Source organism: Cupressus sempervirens, chromosome 3 (genome assembly GCF_028749045.1).
Source record: "Cupressus sempervirens isolate cs-2001-9-10 chromosome 3, ASM2874904v1, whole genome shotgun sequence".
NCBI lineage: Eukaryota > Viridiplantae > Streptophyta > Pinopsida > Cupressales > Cupressaceae > Cupressus > Cupressus sempervirens.
Window position 1 is genome coordinate 199,912,270 of NC_143120.1, and position 15,464 is coordinate 199,927,733.

A 15,464-nucleotide genomic window follows, 5' to 3' on the forward strand; every position below is an offset into this window, starting at 1 on the left:
GAAAAAAACAATTGGTTCTACTAGAGATTGTTGTAGGTTGATTTATAGCTCTTAACTTATTATTCTACTTAATATTTTAATTAGATTAATAGTTATGTGAAGTCTTTTGAACTATTTATTTTTCAACATGATTCAATTAAAAAAAAAAAGTTGTCCTACAAATATTCAATGTCCTATGTTGTAGAATAGAGTTCAAATTCCCCAACAATCCTAAACTAAAATGTAAAGCTTTACCAAAAAAAACTAAATGTCCCCTGGGTAAGCTTTATGTTTTAATTTAGGTTTTAGACATTGTCAAAAATCCTTATTAACCTTCCAATACAAACTTAACGAGTCATTTATAAATAGATAGATAAATCGTCCTTTATTCTTTTATTCTAACCTAAGTTGGAGTAAATCGCGTTTACCCTAATCCAACCCGGGGTAAATCACCGTGCATTCTTACCCGTGGACGGCAAAACCTAACTTAACCTTGGTAGTTGCAATAACTGTGGTTAATTGCCCTAACTTTGCAGCGCGTTCGGTCACATTGTTTAAGTAGGGCATTTGAAGGATATGTCAATCAAACCCTGTGAGGACACAAACCCACTGATAGGAAGTGCCGTATGACGGTTAAAAACGCTTGTTCTATGTAGTCTCAGAACATTTGAATCCCTGGTTTGTTTCATTGAAACACCTCGGCCTCTTGTTCGATTGCGTCTTACGAGCGTTGGATGATTTTACACGGGTCTCTGAGGGTTTCTATTTATTCTTTTGCCCGATGCCACGTCCTAGGTAGCTACTTATTTGCAGTGACCATGGATGCTATGATTGGGCAGATATTAACTTCTTCACATTCCTGATAGGAAACCAAGGGTATGATTTCGATTGCTCATTGGTGCCATTATTGTGATTACATTTTTTCAGTTAATATTCCGGCGGCTCTTTCATTTTCCCCTTTTGTTTGTTCTTAGAGTTTTGGGGTTATGGAGCCAGTGATGATTTTTTTTTGTTGGAATTACCGACTGAGGATTAATCCGCAGATGTCATTAGGCATTCTGAGGCTCCATTTTTCTGTTTTGATTAAAGTTTTTCCGTCCCTCAAATGTGTAATTAAATCAGGCAGGCTGAAACTATGGTCTTTTTTGATTTAAGGTTAAATTAATCTCTTGTTACGAGAATCAACAGAGAATAGGTTGGAAGTCATGATATCAAACTTTACAGGGTTTTATGGTATAAGGGGTTTACATCGAAATGATGTTAGATTTAAATAGCCCAATCTCCTTTTCCAAGGCTCTCCAGGATCTTTTCGTATGCTGTAATGCTGAGTTTATATATATTAGGATGTGACATTTGGGCATTAGGAATGAAATAGAGGGTGAGATCTCAGGATAGGATTTTGTGGTTTCCGATCCCTAATTTTTCAGGTGCTGTGTAGGTGTTTTGCATTTGTAAGAAGTATCAATGATAGGGGGTTCATAAATATTAGTGAGCCTGTAACTTCTGTATATTAAGATTGATAGATAGGTTTTTTTGGGAAAACGTTTACATAAGTGAAATTATATTAGTATTTTTTTGGGAAAACGTTTACGTAAGTGAGATTATTGTTATCCTGATATTGGATTTAACTGTGTGATTTTGAGTCAAACTCGATGACCCATGTTTCATGAGTAGTGATTCAACATGAATCCATCTCTCATGAGAATAAATGGAACACTTAGCATTCATTGGATTTAGGTGATGCTCACAGGAGTGAAGCACCGGTACTTCACGGGAGGTCACCCATCCCAGTACTATTGGAAATCATCTCCTACTTATCATCAATTATTGTTATTGTTAGAAATTATTGTTATTGTTAGAAGAAATTCAATTATTGTTATTGTTAGAAGAAATTCAGATGCCATTATCGCATCTCGAAGATTATAGTTTTGTTTTTATCTGTGGGATGTGGGGTTTCAGCGTTCGTGCGTGGGAAGTGATCTGTCTTCACGATTTAGATTAGGGCTAAGGGCGCACTTAAAAATGTTCATCATAGTTTGTTATTCCATTCTATCGGGGCGTTGGTTGAGGTTTCATTTTTAATTTTCCGTCGCTTTAAATCTTAAATCAGGTTCAAATCTATCGTTGTTAAAGCTTGAAGATAAATGTACTTTTGTCACCGATTGAATGTTATTTTGGGAGTTTTAGGGTAGAATAATGTCGAAATACATATAATACTGTCTTGGCCGCTGATAATCGTGAATGTATTTTCCTGACTGTAACCTTCGTGTTTATTTGGTCAAATCATTAGGTGAATGTAGAATTGGTTCTCAATATGCTTTAATAAGACGACCATAGACAATCGAAAACCAACAGGAACTACGTTAATGGCCATATTTCGCATGAATGGCTCTGAATGATTTATGCAGCTTTCGGAAGATATGAATAATTGTTCACCAAAATATTTGTGGGATACATATCGTTACCAAAAAAAACTTGAACTGAAGAAGACTTTATAAATCTTCCACATCCAAGCTACAACGCTTAGCTTAGCTTACCAACCGAGGCCACCTTCGTTTTAGAGCTGTAACTCAACGAACACCGTGTTAAGAAATGTCGAACATTTGATTAATGGCTAGTGAACAGCGTACACGAAATACGCAAAATGGCTGGGAACTTATTATCAGAATAAAATGTTCAAAATGTGAGGCTTTTTCTTTAGAAAAAGCGAATCAAACACTGCTCTGCAACTTCAATTTTTAAAATGCTTCAAGGATCAAGTTCTCTCATATGGAGCAAATATGTATGATACTAAAAGCACACTTTAATTCAATCTATAACATGTTTCAATGGTTAAATGCCTCTCTAACAACAATCTCGTACAAATCCAATACAAATCCAATATGAATGATTACTATTTTATTCTTTAGCATCAGCTGATGTTATGTATCCGTCTTATTGGCACCTACTTGTTTAATTAAGAATATGTAATGTTTCATGTTTTTTTTGGAGGAATTAATTATAAAGTTATTAATTAAAAAATATATATTATAAGTTAATTTAAATTTTTTTTTAGAGGTTGTTGGAAGAAGCAAAGAAAAATTAAAAAGGGATGCTTACTTATCAAGGGAAAAATAATAAATAAGCATTGAGGGCTCATTGCTTATCATTGAGATTTATTATTGAATTTTGTTTGTGCGTGTTATGGAGCTTAGGGTTTTTGCAAATAGTCACTATTGGCCATTGAGAATGAAAATTTTCAATTGGTACTCAATTTTGAGGGGGTGAGATCATTTCAATTATTGTAGTTGTGGGAAGGATATTTTAATTTTTCATTTGTGCTTAATTGCTGATTTGGAGTTTTCAGTGGAGTTGCACTTTAATCATATTATTTTCAGCACAGTCTCTACCATTTGATCAATCTAGTGGCTTATTGGTACTAGCATTATAGTGGTATTAGAGTGGTTTTTTGCTAGCTTGATAGGGTTAACTAGCCATCATTTAATTTAGTTTACAAAAAAATAACAAAATTGAGAATATGATTGAGAGACATTTTGAAAGCCCATCTAGAAGTGTGCGAGATGATGAGACTTCATAGCAATAGGAGATGCAAGTACATAGACAATGATGGTTATGATGCAACATTTGATTGGGGAAAATAGAAGGAATAATCATAATAATGATCAAGATGACATGAGCATAGTAGGATCACAACATAGGACACGATTTGGAACAGTTGATGGACTCACACGTCTTACATTTAGAGAAAAAACTCAAGTACACAACTTTGATGCTATGTTAACAGATATTGTAGATGAACTTTGACAAGCGAGGAATGAGTGGGATTCATTATCAGAATATGTACAAGATGGATGGACATTTGATAGGTACTTGAACTATAGAGCTGTTAGGTAGAAGCAAGTAGATAAACACAGTGAGTTGCAACAGGTCACCAACAAGTTGGTATTGCTCACATTTGATGGCAGTGGAAAAAAGACTACTCGTGCTTGGATTCACAAGGTGGATACTTTCCAATCTTTGAAAATGATGATAGAATTTGAAGCACTCAAGTATGTCACTTTACACTTAGATGGGGCAGCACATGATTGGTGTACACATGGTATGATCACATTTCAACATAATCAGGGAACCACTTATCAGGAGTTTGTGGATAGATTGATTGATAGAACGGTTTGATAAAAAAATTTTGAAGTTTATTTTTGGGAGTTAGCCTAGTTGAGACAGTTAGGAGGTTTAGAACAATTTATCAATGATTTGTAGAAGCTTGCAGTGATGGTGCTTGACATTTCAAAAAGGAGGTTAGTCATTTTATTCATAGAGGGATTAATTGAACCACTCAAAGGGTGGGTAAAAGTTTTTGATCCTCCTACATTATAGGAAGCCATGAAGAAAGCTCATAGTATGGAATTTGCAGTTCCAGCAAATTAGTTAAGTTCAAAGGGTTCTTCATCATTTAGAGATAACAAAAGGGAATTTAGCAAGGGTAAAGAGAAGGTTAGTGACTCAAAAGACAAGCTAGCTGCACCTTGGGATAAGGAAACACTTAATGACTTGCGTAGGAAGATGCTATGCTTCTTTTGCATAAGTCCCTATGAGTTTGATCATGATTGTCTTATGAAGCCTAAGGGGAAAACTAATCAGGTGATGTGGGCTTATTATGAAGGTTCAGATTTAGACATCTCAGAGCACCATGATGTGGATCTTGATGAGGTAGAGGGCGAACAAAAGGTAGATAGTGTTGAAAAAAAAGAGGCTCTAGAGATACATTTATAGGAGGCACGTTTGGCTAGTATTCAAAGAGAGGGATTTTTCAGATTTTGAGGAGTCTTGGTAGGACAAAAGATTGTTACTATGTTGGATATAGGTGTCATGCATAATTTCATTGATGCACAATTTGTGGAGAGGTGTGGACTCATTACTAAGGAGTTTTGAGGGATTGAGAGTTAAGGTAGCTGATGGATACACCTTTCGTTGTGATAAGATGGTGCGAGATCTACCTTTGTGCTTGAACAACTATGAGTTTAAGGTGGACTATCATGTGGTCAACATGGGTGACATGGACATAGTACTTGGGATGTAATGGCTACATTCTTTGAAGGAGGTTACTTTGAGATTGGAGGATATGGAGATACGATTCGTGATGGATGGTAGGACTCATGTGTTGAATGCTATCCGTAATGGTGATGTTATGACTTTCATTTAGGCGGTTGGAGAGATTAGCCAGGCATAATAATATAGAGTGAGCAACAATATGTGCCTTGATGCCAACCCAGGGGGAGCAACATAAGATTGAATATCATCTAGATATTCAAAAATTGAGAATCAAGTATTGGAAGGTATTTAGTGAGATTCCACCAAGCAAGCCACCAGATAGAGGTATTGAGCACATTATTGAGTTGGAGGAAGGTGATAAGTCTGTCATGATCACACCATATCGGCACCCAAAACGACTCAAAGATGAGATAGAGAGGACCATCAACGAGTTGCTAGCAATGGGACACATCAGGCCAAGTAAGTCACCTTTTGCATCTTTTGTTGTTTTGGTAAAAAAGGATGGTAATCTACGAACGTGTATTGATTACAGGGTGTTGAATAAGAGAACTATAAAGAACAAGTATTCCATCCCACGCATTGATGAGCTGATAGACGAATTACATGGGGCTTGTTATTTCACAAAAAATGATTTGAGATTAGGCTATATCACTAGATCAAAGTTCGAGAGTAAGATATTGGAAAAATTGCTTTTAGATGTCATTATGAGCATTTAGAGTTTGTAGTCATGCCTTTTGGTTTTTAGATGTCATTACGAGCATTTAGAGTTTGTAGTCATGCCTTTCGGTTTGACTAATCCACTTGCCACTTTTCAGTCCACTATGAACAAGGTCTTTCACCATCAGTTGAGGAAATTTGAGCTAGTGTTCTTTGATGATATTTTGATCTATAGCAGGACATGGTAGGAACATTTAGAGCACTCGGAGACAGTATTAAGCATTTTACAAAGCGAGTCCTTGTATGCTGAGGAGTCTAAATGTGATTTCGAGATGATAGAATTGTTGTATCTTGGACACATCATTAGTGCGGATGGATTTTGAAAAGATTTGTACTATTGTTGATTGGCCACCACTCGAGAACCTTACACAATTAAGAGGGTTCCTTGGTCTATGTGGATTCTATCGCTGGTTTGTTAGTGGTTACTCACGACATGCAATGCCTATGACAGATTTGCTGAAGAAAGAGGCATTTGTGTGGACTCGGGAGGCACGTGAGTGTTTTATGCAATTCAAGGAAATAATGACTACATGCCCAATATTAGCATTGCTTGATTTGACGAAGCCATTTGAGCTTCAATGTGATGCTTTTGGAGAGGGAGTTGGTGCTGTACTCATGCAGGACAAGCATCCTATAACCTATGAGAGTAGGAAACTAAAAGGGGCTGAGATATCATTCAGTATATATGATAAGGAGATGTTGGCCATCATGCATGCTTTGGCTAGATTCAGATAGTATCTTGTGGGCAGCAAATTTTGTATTAAAATTGATCATAATAGTTTGAAGCACTTTTTGGGACAACGAGACTTGAATGATCGTCAGCAGAAGTGGGTAAGTTACAGGCATATGATTTTGATATCACATATGTTAAGGGGACATAGAATATTGTTGCAGATGCTTTATCTTGTAGGCCACACCTCACTTCTATGATTCAAAAATCAGAGGACTGGCGACACTTGATTGTAGTAGAATATGCCAAAGACAGGCGGGCCTCTGCTATAGTGGAGGGAAAAACAATTGACACCAGATACACTCTCATAGATAATTTGATCATTTACAAGAACAGGATTTACTTAGTCTCAGGATCGAAAGTAAAGCAGTTGATTTTGAGAGCATTCCATAATTGACCTACAGCAGGCCATCTTGGATATTTCAAGACTTACAAGTTAGTACAAGAATGATTCACTTGGAAGGGACTTAAGGTCGATGTTTTGCAGTATGTGCATGAGTGTCATGTTTGCTAGCAGAACAAATAAGAGCACACTTATCCAGCAGGGCTCCTACAGCCACTTCTTATGCTTGACAGGAAGTGGGAGTGCATCTGTATGGATTTTATTACGGGCTTGCCTTGGGCCCAGGGGCGTGATTGTGTCTATGTGGTGGTGGATAGGCTGACAAAATATGCTCACTTCTTCCCTATCGCTACTACATACTCAGCAATTCAGGTGGCAGAGGTCTTCTTCAGGGAGATTTTTAGATTACATGGTTTGCCTTAGAGCATTGTGAGTGACAGGGACAGTCGCTTCATGAGTCACTTTTGGCAGGAGATATTTCGGTTGTGTGGCACTGAGCTTACACCTAGTACCAGTTATCATCCACAGATTGATGGTCAAACAAAGATTGTAAACAAATGGGTGGAAGGGTATTTGAGGAATTATGTGGCAAATCAATAGCGAGCTTGGGTCAAATGGATATATCTCTTTGAGTATTGTTATAATACTACATATCATATGACTATACAAATGACACCCTTCATGGCACTTTATGGTTATGAAGCACCTAAATTCTTAGATTTGTTGTTGGGAGACAATCGAGTACCCCGTGCAGGTGAACTATTACAGGAAAGTAAGGAATAGGTGCTACTCTCAGAGACAACATTGCTAGAGCTCAGTACTAGCAAAAACAGTATGCAGACAAGAAGAGGATTGAGTGTAATTTTGAGATAAATGATATGGTTTACTTCATGTTGCAGTGATATAAGCAATCCACTCTCAAGAAGAGTGGTACAGAGAAACTCAAGCCACGCTATTATGGACCATTCAAGATCATCAAACGAGTTGGTGAGGTGGCTTATGAGTTAGAGTTTCCCACAAATGGTAGAGTGCACAATGTGTTCCATGTATCATGCCTCAAAAAGGCATTGGGTCAGAATGTGATGCCTTCTATAGTATTACCTCTTTTGGATGATGAGGGGAAATTGATCTTAGTGCTAGAATCCATTTTGGATAATAGAGAGAAGTAGCTTCGCAGGAGAGTAATCAAAGAGTATCTAGTTAAGTGGAAAGATTTACCTGTTGAAGATGCTACTTGGGAGGGAGAAATGATTTTGCAGCATCCAGCATTAAGATTGCTTGAGGCCAAGCAATTGTAGGAGGGGCAGACCTGTAATGTTCCATTTTTTTTGGAGGAATTAATTATAAAGTTATCAATTAAAAAATATATATTACAAGTTAACTTAAAAAAAAATCTTCTAGAGGTTGTTGGATGAAGCGGAGAAAAATTAAGAAGGGAGGCCGACTTATCAAGGAAAAAATAATAAATAGGCATTGAGGGCTCATTGCCTATCATCGAGATTTATTATTGAATTTTGTTTATGTGCGTTGTGGAGCTTAGGGTTTTTGCAAATAGTCACAATTGGCCATTGAGAACGAAAATTCTCAATTGGTACGCAATTTTGAAGGTGTGAGAGATCACTTGAATTATTGTAGCTATGGGAAGGATATTTTAGTCCTTTTCATTTGTGCTTAATTGTTGATTTGGAGTTTTCAGTGGAGTTGCACTTTAACCATATCATCTTCAGCATTCAATTTCCACCATTTGATCAATCCAATGGCATATTGGTACAGGTCATTACAGAATAGAGCAAACGTGGCTAAGATTTTTTAGGAATATCTAAAGGGAAGCTGTCTCTTTAAAAAAAATCCTCTTAAATAGAGGAATCTAGTTGTCTTGTAAATTTTAAAAATAATTTTTTTTTTTCATTTTGGGGGAAGTTGAAGAGGTTTTTGACAAATGGCAAAATCCTTTCCTAAGCTGGTGGGATTAATTCCAGTCCTACCCCATTTCACTCCTAAAATTGAGAGGGCTAAAAAGTCTGCTCCTATTTGATAGGGAAAGATTTTAAATAAACCTTTAGCCCCTTTTAAAAAGTTATCATGGGTTCACCCACTCTACAAATATAGAGCCCAAGCCTCTCCCATAGGACTCCTGCCTAATATGCATTCATTAGTATCATCCAATGTTATGCATCTAATTTATATGCTCTATGCTGCAAAATTCTCTCCTTTTTCATAATGTCCTCAATCTTGTTTCAAATTTTGTATATCATCTTCGAGAATCTTCTCTAGTCGTTTTTATCTTCCTCTAAACTTTGATCAATCATTTGTAAGTTGAGATGGTTGAAATCATAACATATTCTGCATTTGTATCATAGAAACTATGAACATAATCAAACAAGTGGAAGAAACCATAGAAGAGACTACGACCACATCAATGCATAGCATGTATTCATCAACACCAGGCATACATCTACAATATAAGAGTTCATAGCACCCTCTGACCACATGCATCACCATTCAAAGCATCGACTCTAGGCATAAATCTTCCATCGAAGAGATCATTGTTCACTATGGCCACATGACTATGCTCGACATGTAGACATCTGCGACAGAAAATACAATCAATAACCAATCACTTCACAACAACAAATTGTGCCTAATGCAAAAAAAAATCAAATTCTCACCAAAGGGTTGGGTTAAGCTCACTACAAGAGTCTACAATAAACCGTTCTTTTTAGATTTGTGAAAACTTATTTTCAACAATTGTTTGGTTAGTTTTTACCTTTGACATATGTAAATCATGAAGAACAGATGTTGGGTAATTTATGTTTTACATTTTTTTAGATTTTTAAATTTTTTTAAAAAAAGAAAAATAAAAAGGGTAAACGCTTTGACTTGGAGCTATGAACTAGTGAGACCACAAATGGGGGACTTCATCCCCATTGGATTTGAACCTTGATGGCAAGGATAACAACTTAACAACTTAACCATTACAACATGCCACTATTGGCTCTAGATTTTTAAATCTTGATCAATACTTTATCTTATATTTTTAATATTTTTAAAATTTTTAAATTTTAATTGATGTATTTTCTAAGAAGCTTAGTATGTCAATATGGACCAGATTGACTTCAAGCAAACTCTAACTACAAACAAAAGAATAGGGTTCACATTAACTACATGCAAACAGAGGTTGACATCAACAACAATACAAAACGTCAATGACATAGAATTTACAAACAAAATAACAGGGTTCACATTAACTACAAGCAAACAGAGGGTTGACATCAACAACAATACAAAATGCCAATGATATAGATTATATGCATGTAAATGCATATATCTTGAGCCCACAATACTTTGCTTCATTTCAGGTTCTGTTGTGTTTGCAGCAATTTAGTTGGACGTTTACTTTTAGAAGATAAGATTGTTCAAAACGAAAAGAATAGAACTTAGCAGGATTTTCTTTCAGTCGTCTTGGAATATAAGATTGTTCAAAACGAAAAGAATAGATCTTAGCAAGATTTTCTTTCAGTTGTCCTGATGTAAAATGTAGCTTCTACATTAATTTGGAATGATTTTTCGATAAAAAAATTCTTACACAACAAATCCAGTGCAAGTCCTAAGAAAAGATGTCATCTCAAAGCAATGAAATTGAAGGCGTCAAATAGTCACAAATTTGTATCCCAATTGAATGAGAACAGAAAATCGGTTAATCAATTACTGAGCTCTAAATTATGGATAAGTTTTCAATGGATGAGCAATCTTTCATTTGTGAATGGTAAATGAAATTCTTGGATCTTTTTAAAAGATCAAATAAAATATAATTTGGTGGCCTTGTAAGGCAACTCGATATCAAGCGGAGCAAGAATTGCTATGAGTGATTGGAAAATTAAACTTGAAACCACTGGCATGATTTTGTTCGAGGAAACAACCAATGAAGTTGAAGTGCAAGCAATCCAATATTAGTGCAACTCCTTGGTAAACACCATATCAAGATCAAAAGGGAGACACGTCTGTATCTCAATAAATATATAAAGATTATAAAATAATTGATTGACGTGGAGTAACACGTGGAAGTGTTTGCAAGTTTAAAGCTATGTGTCTAAGGAAAAAGCTTTATGAGTTATTCGGTCATGGGTTAACCAGAACGTGTTGGAGGAATGATCCCAATGCTAAAAATAGTAGAGCCAGGGCTTGTGATGTTCATTACCAGCAATTTTCCACCATGAAACAACACCTTTGTGGTGAAGAAGAGTGTAGTAAAAGTCACATGACCAGTAGAGAAGCAATGCCAACAATGAAAGGGAAGGCCATCATAAGACACAATGCCAGAGTGCAAGCCCTATCCCTAACCACAAACACTATGTCCCAGAAAGCAGCTGGTACACATCCCAATCAATGTTGCGGAAGGGTTGGTTAGCCTAGTTTAGGGTTAATTGAGATGCTGGTTATTTGTAGGGACACACTGGGTGCATTTTTTTTTATCACACTTATTATTAATAAAAAATTATAATCATCGATAAAAAGCTAGCTCAGATAAGAATGGATTAGGTAGTGCTTTTATACTGCAACATGCTTATGTTCATCTTTTTAAAATCAGAAAAGCAAGCAACTCTATATCTCTGACCAGAAAGGTTTTTTTTTTGTGGTTTGGCAAAAGTGGGCTAGCCACTAAATATATTGATTAAATATAATTGATTCGAAAGTTTAATTGGGAAAGTTTAACTTTTAGTAGCCAAGAAGGCTCACTCCATGTTTGCACATTCAGATTTATCACACGATTCTGAATCATTTGAAGCTTGAACACTACCCCAACAAGAGTCAAGTAGGGGCTGAGGTGAAGAATCCCATCTTGATCCACGAATCACACCTCATGTGAAATTAGGCACGACAATAATTACCACGTTTCATCCATACTCTTGAGCACTATGTAATGATTGCGGCCATTCCAAGCATTGAACATCTTTGGGAGAGCTTCTAGCATGCACACTTGAGGTCTTAATGTTTTGGCCTTGCAAAGTTGTACCCACATCTTGTGAACCATCCAACCCATCTTGCGATCTTAGCGATTGACCAAGATAAAAGCCTATGACTAGGCTGCAATGAAAAGTGTTTATTTGGAAGCTCCAAAAGCTCCAATAATGCAAACCCTATGTGCTTTATGCACTCTACAAGTTGAAAATCCAAAGCCCTCACAGTGATTTGCAGGGTGGATTTTATAAATTGAGGGCTCCATTTTTTGAAAGATTTTTGTAGTGCACCATAAGTTGCCATGAAATGTCTCCTTTGTGATTTTTTATGATAGTTAAAGTCTCTAATCAGATTTTTAAAATCAAACCACCAATATTTCAAAGATCCGCCAATTTCTCAAATAAACCCAAATCGGATATGCTCGAAATAGTGCCATAAACTTCACAGCTTCACATATTATTAATAAATCTGAAAGTGGACATTTTTACAGAAATTTTATCAGCATAACAGCCTACAAAATGACATTTTTAGATCGGGCTCTTGAAAATAACACCAAATAGCTCGGAAACACCACAAAAACACTAATAATTTATCACAGAAGTATAACCACGACCCAATACATATATTCAACTTTATTTTAACATCTAAATATTTGAAATACAACAGCAACCCAAACTGATATGAAATACTCAACTGGAAACACAAAACTCTTTCAAAAAAATACACTCGAAAATTTACAAATCTGCACTGTTCAACACAAGGGCAAACTCTGCATGAGCTTGCACATGGAATGACTTTAAACTCCCGTTCTTAGCCTTCCTGAAAACTTGCGAACTCCCGTCCTTGGGTCTCCTTCTCCACAAGTTTGGCAGCTTCTAAAGAACAACAAAGCAATGAGCAAAATTCCTTAAAAGAGGGCATAACCCTAAGTCACATCCAAGAGGGGTAAATAAAACATATTTTAATAATAATTTTCATTTATTATTCCATTGGTTTCCAAAGATTAGCCCCTTTTTTCGAAACTTCACCTTTTAGGCCTGCCTGCCTTAGCAAAGATTATTATTTTTTAATTATTTGAAAAGGGGACATGACAAGTCCTTCCCTCCCAAATATTGCTTGTCCTCAAGCAATGAAGGTTGGAATGCTCAAGAATATGTGCTCCTTCCCAAGTTGCATCCTCCAGTGGTAATCCTTTCTATTTGACCAAATGCTCTATGATGCTCTTATTTCTCAATCTTTTCTCTTTTGTATCCAAAATCTCTTCTAGTATCAAAACTAATTTTCTTTCATCATCAAGAGGTGTTAATTCTGTAGATACTATGGTTTGCTGGCCTAGAACCTTCTTTAGGCAAGATACATGGAAAACATTATGTATTTTGCTGTTTGGTGGGAGCTCCAATTCATAAGCTACCTCTCCTACCTTCTTGATGATCTTATAAGGCCCATAGAACCTTGGCTTGAGTTTCTCTCCTCTTCAAGGTGCTTTGCTTATACGGCTGCAACATGACAAATACCGAATCTCCCACTTCAAAATATTTTTCAGTCCTTTTCCTATCAGCATACAACTTCTGTTGGTTCTGTGCATGTTGTAGATTATCCTTGAGGGACCTTATTATGTCTTGGCTTTGCTCGACGAAATCACTTGCTGCAGGTACTCTGCTATCTGAAAGTACTAGATCAACAAAGGAAAGGACATCATAACCATAAAGAGCACAAAAAGGAGGCATACCAATAGACATGTGATGAGATGTATTGTAACAATACTCTCCTAGGTGCAACTATTTCACCCAAGCATGTTGTTGATTTGAAACATAGTTCCTCAAATATCCCTCTATCCATTTATTAACTATCTCTGTTTGTCCATCTGTTTGAGGGTGATAGCTAGTACTGGGAGTGAGTTCAGTTCCTACCAAATGAAAGAGCTTCTTTCAAAAAGAGCTGAGGAATCTACTATCTCGGTCACTCACAATGTTTCTAGGCAAGCCATGTAATCTAAAATTTTTCTTGACGAACAATTCAGCCATTTGTGATGCCTTGAAATCAGATGTGATAGGAAAGAAATGTGCATATTTAGTCTATCTACCACCACATATATGCAATCCTTACCTTGAACCTTGGACAACTCAGTGATGAAGTCCATGGAAATACTTTCCCATTTTTGTTCAGGAATAGGAAGTGGCTGCAACAACCCTGCATGAAAATTTTGCTCACTCTTGCTTTGTTGGCATACCATACATTCCTTAATGTGTTTAAGGACATCCTCCTTCATACGCTTCCATGAAAATCGCTCTCAAATTTGTCTGTATGTCTTGAAGTATCCTTGATGACCAGCCAAAGGTGTGTCATAAAAAGCTCTCAATATCCTCTCCTTAGTTTTTGATCCTAGCACTAAGAAGATCCTGTTCTTGTAATAAATCAATTCATCAACAACCTTGTACCTGTTATCATCCATTAATTTATCCAAAATCTTGGTGGCAAAGGAATCTTTAGCATACTCTGAAATTATGGAGACTTTCCAATCAACAGAGATAGATGTTAAGGAACACAGAGTGGGCTTTCTTGAGAGAGCATCAGAAACCACATTATTCTTTCCTTTCATGTATTCAATATCAAAATAATAAGTTTGCAATTTGCTTACCCATTTTTGTTGACAATCATTCAAATCCCTTTGGTTCAAGAAGAACTTGAGGCTATTATGGTCTGTCTTTACAATGAATCTCCCACATACCAAATATTGTCTAAACTTATGAAGTGCATGCATGATTGCCAACATTTCCTTATCATAGATGGAGTAACCTTTCTATGATTGATTTAGTTTTCTACTCTCAAATGCTATTGGATGTCCCCTTTGAGTTAGGACAACCTCTATACCTTCTCTAGAAGCATCACATTCAACAACAAAAGGTAAAGAGAAATATGGAATTGCAAGCACATGGCACGAACTCATTACCTCCTTAAGCTTATCAAATGTTTTTTGTGCCTCTTATGTCAAAAAAAAAACTCCTTTCTTTGTCAAATCAATCAAGGGGGCAGCAAGCTGAGAAAATCCCTTGGCAAATCTCCTATAGTAGCTACACAACTCGAAGAAACCTCTCAACTATGTAAGATTAGTGGGTGGAGGCCAATCCAAAATTGCTTGAATTTTTGTTGATCAACCTGTACTCCTTTAGAACTTATAACATGTCTCAAATATAGGATCTATGTCAAACCAAACTCACATTTAGATAGCTTAGCATAGAAGGATTGCTGCTCCAAGATTCCCAAAACAGTGTCTATGTGCTTTAGATGCTCTTCCCATGTTTTACTGTAAATTAAGATATCATAAAAAAATACCAAATTTTTTTTTCCGAAGATGCTGGTTGAATACCTTATTCATACAAGATTGGAATGTTGCAGGTGCATTAGTGAGGCCAAATGGCATAACAAGAAATTCAAGTGCCCATAGTGACATCTGAAAGTAGTCTTTTCCACATCTTCACTCCTCATTCGGATTTGATGGTACCCTGATCTTAAGTCAAATTTTGAGAAGTATACATCACCATATAACTCATCATTGAGTTCATCTATGCGTGGTATGAGATACCTATTTTTTATAGTCTTCTTGTTTAGAGCCCTGTAGTCTATACACATTCTCATTGTACCATCCTTTTTCTTAACAAGTACCACAAATGATGCAAATGGACT

General features: G+C 36.3%; 1 long non-coding RNA gene and 3 other non-coding genes across 4 annotated transcripts; all 4 read left to right on the plus strand.

Moving 5' to 3' along the window:
* Positions 1 to 556: 556 nt before the first annotated feature.
* On the plus strand, positions 557 to 2,816 carry LOC149565508 (uncharacterized). The gene is made up of 2 exons (XR_016362049.1): positions 557 to 855; positions 2,270 to 2,816. It is a non-coding gene; the product is annotated as an uncharacterized LOC149565508 (long non-coding RNA).
* LOC149565509 (small nucleolar RNA Z112) lies at positions 566 to 740 on the plus strand. The gene has a single exon (XR_016363179.1). It is a non-coding gene; the product is annotated as a small nucleolar RNA Z112 (small nucleolar RNA).
* Positions 755 to 900, plus strand: LOC149565510 (small nucleolar RNA snoR2/U65). Its single transcript, XR_016363189.1, has one exon. It is a non-coding gene; the product is annotated as a small nucleolar RNA snoR2/U65 (small nucleolar RNA).
* LOC149565511 (small nucleolar RNA snoR77Y) lies at positions 969 to 1,049 on the plus strand. The gene has a single exon (XR_016363109.1). It is a non-coding gene; the product is annotated as a small nucleolar RNA snoR77Y (small nucleolar RNA).
* Positions 2,817 to 15,464: the final 12,648 nt, after the last annotated feature.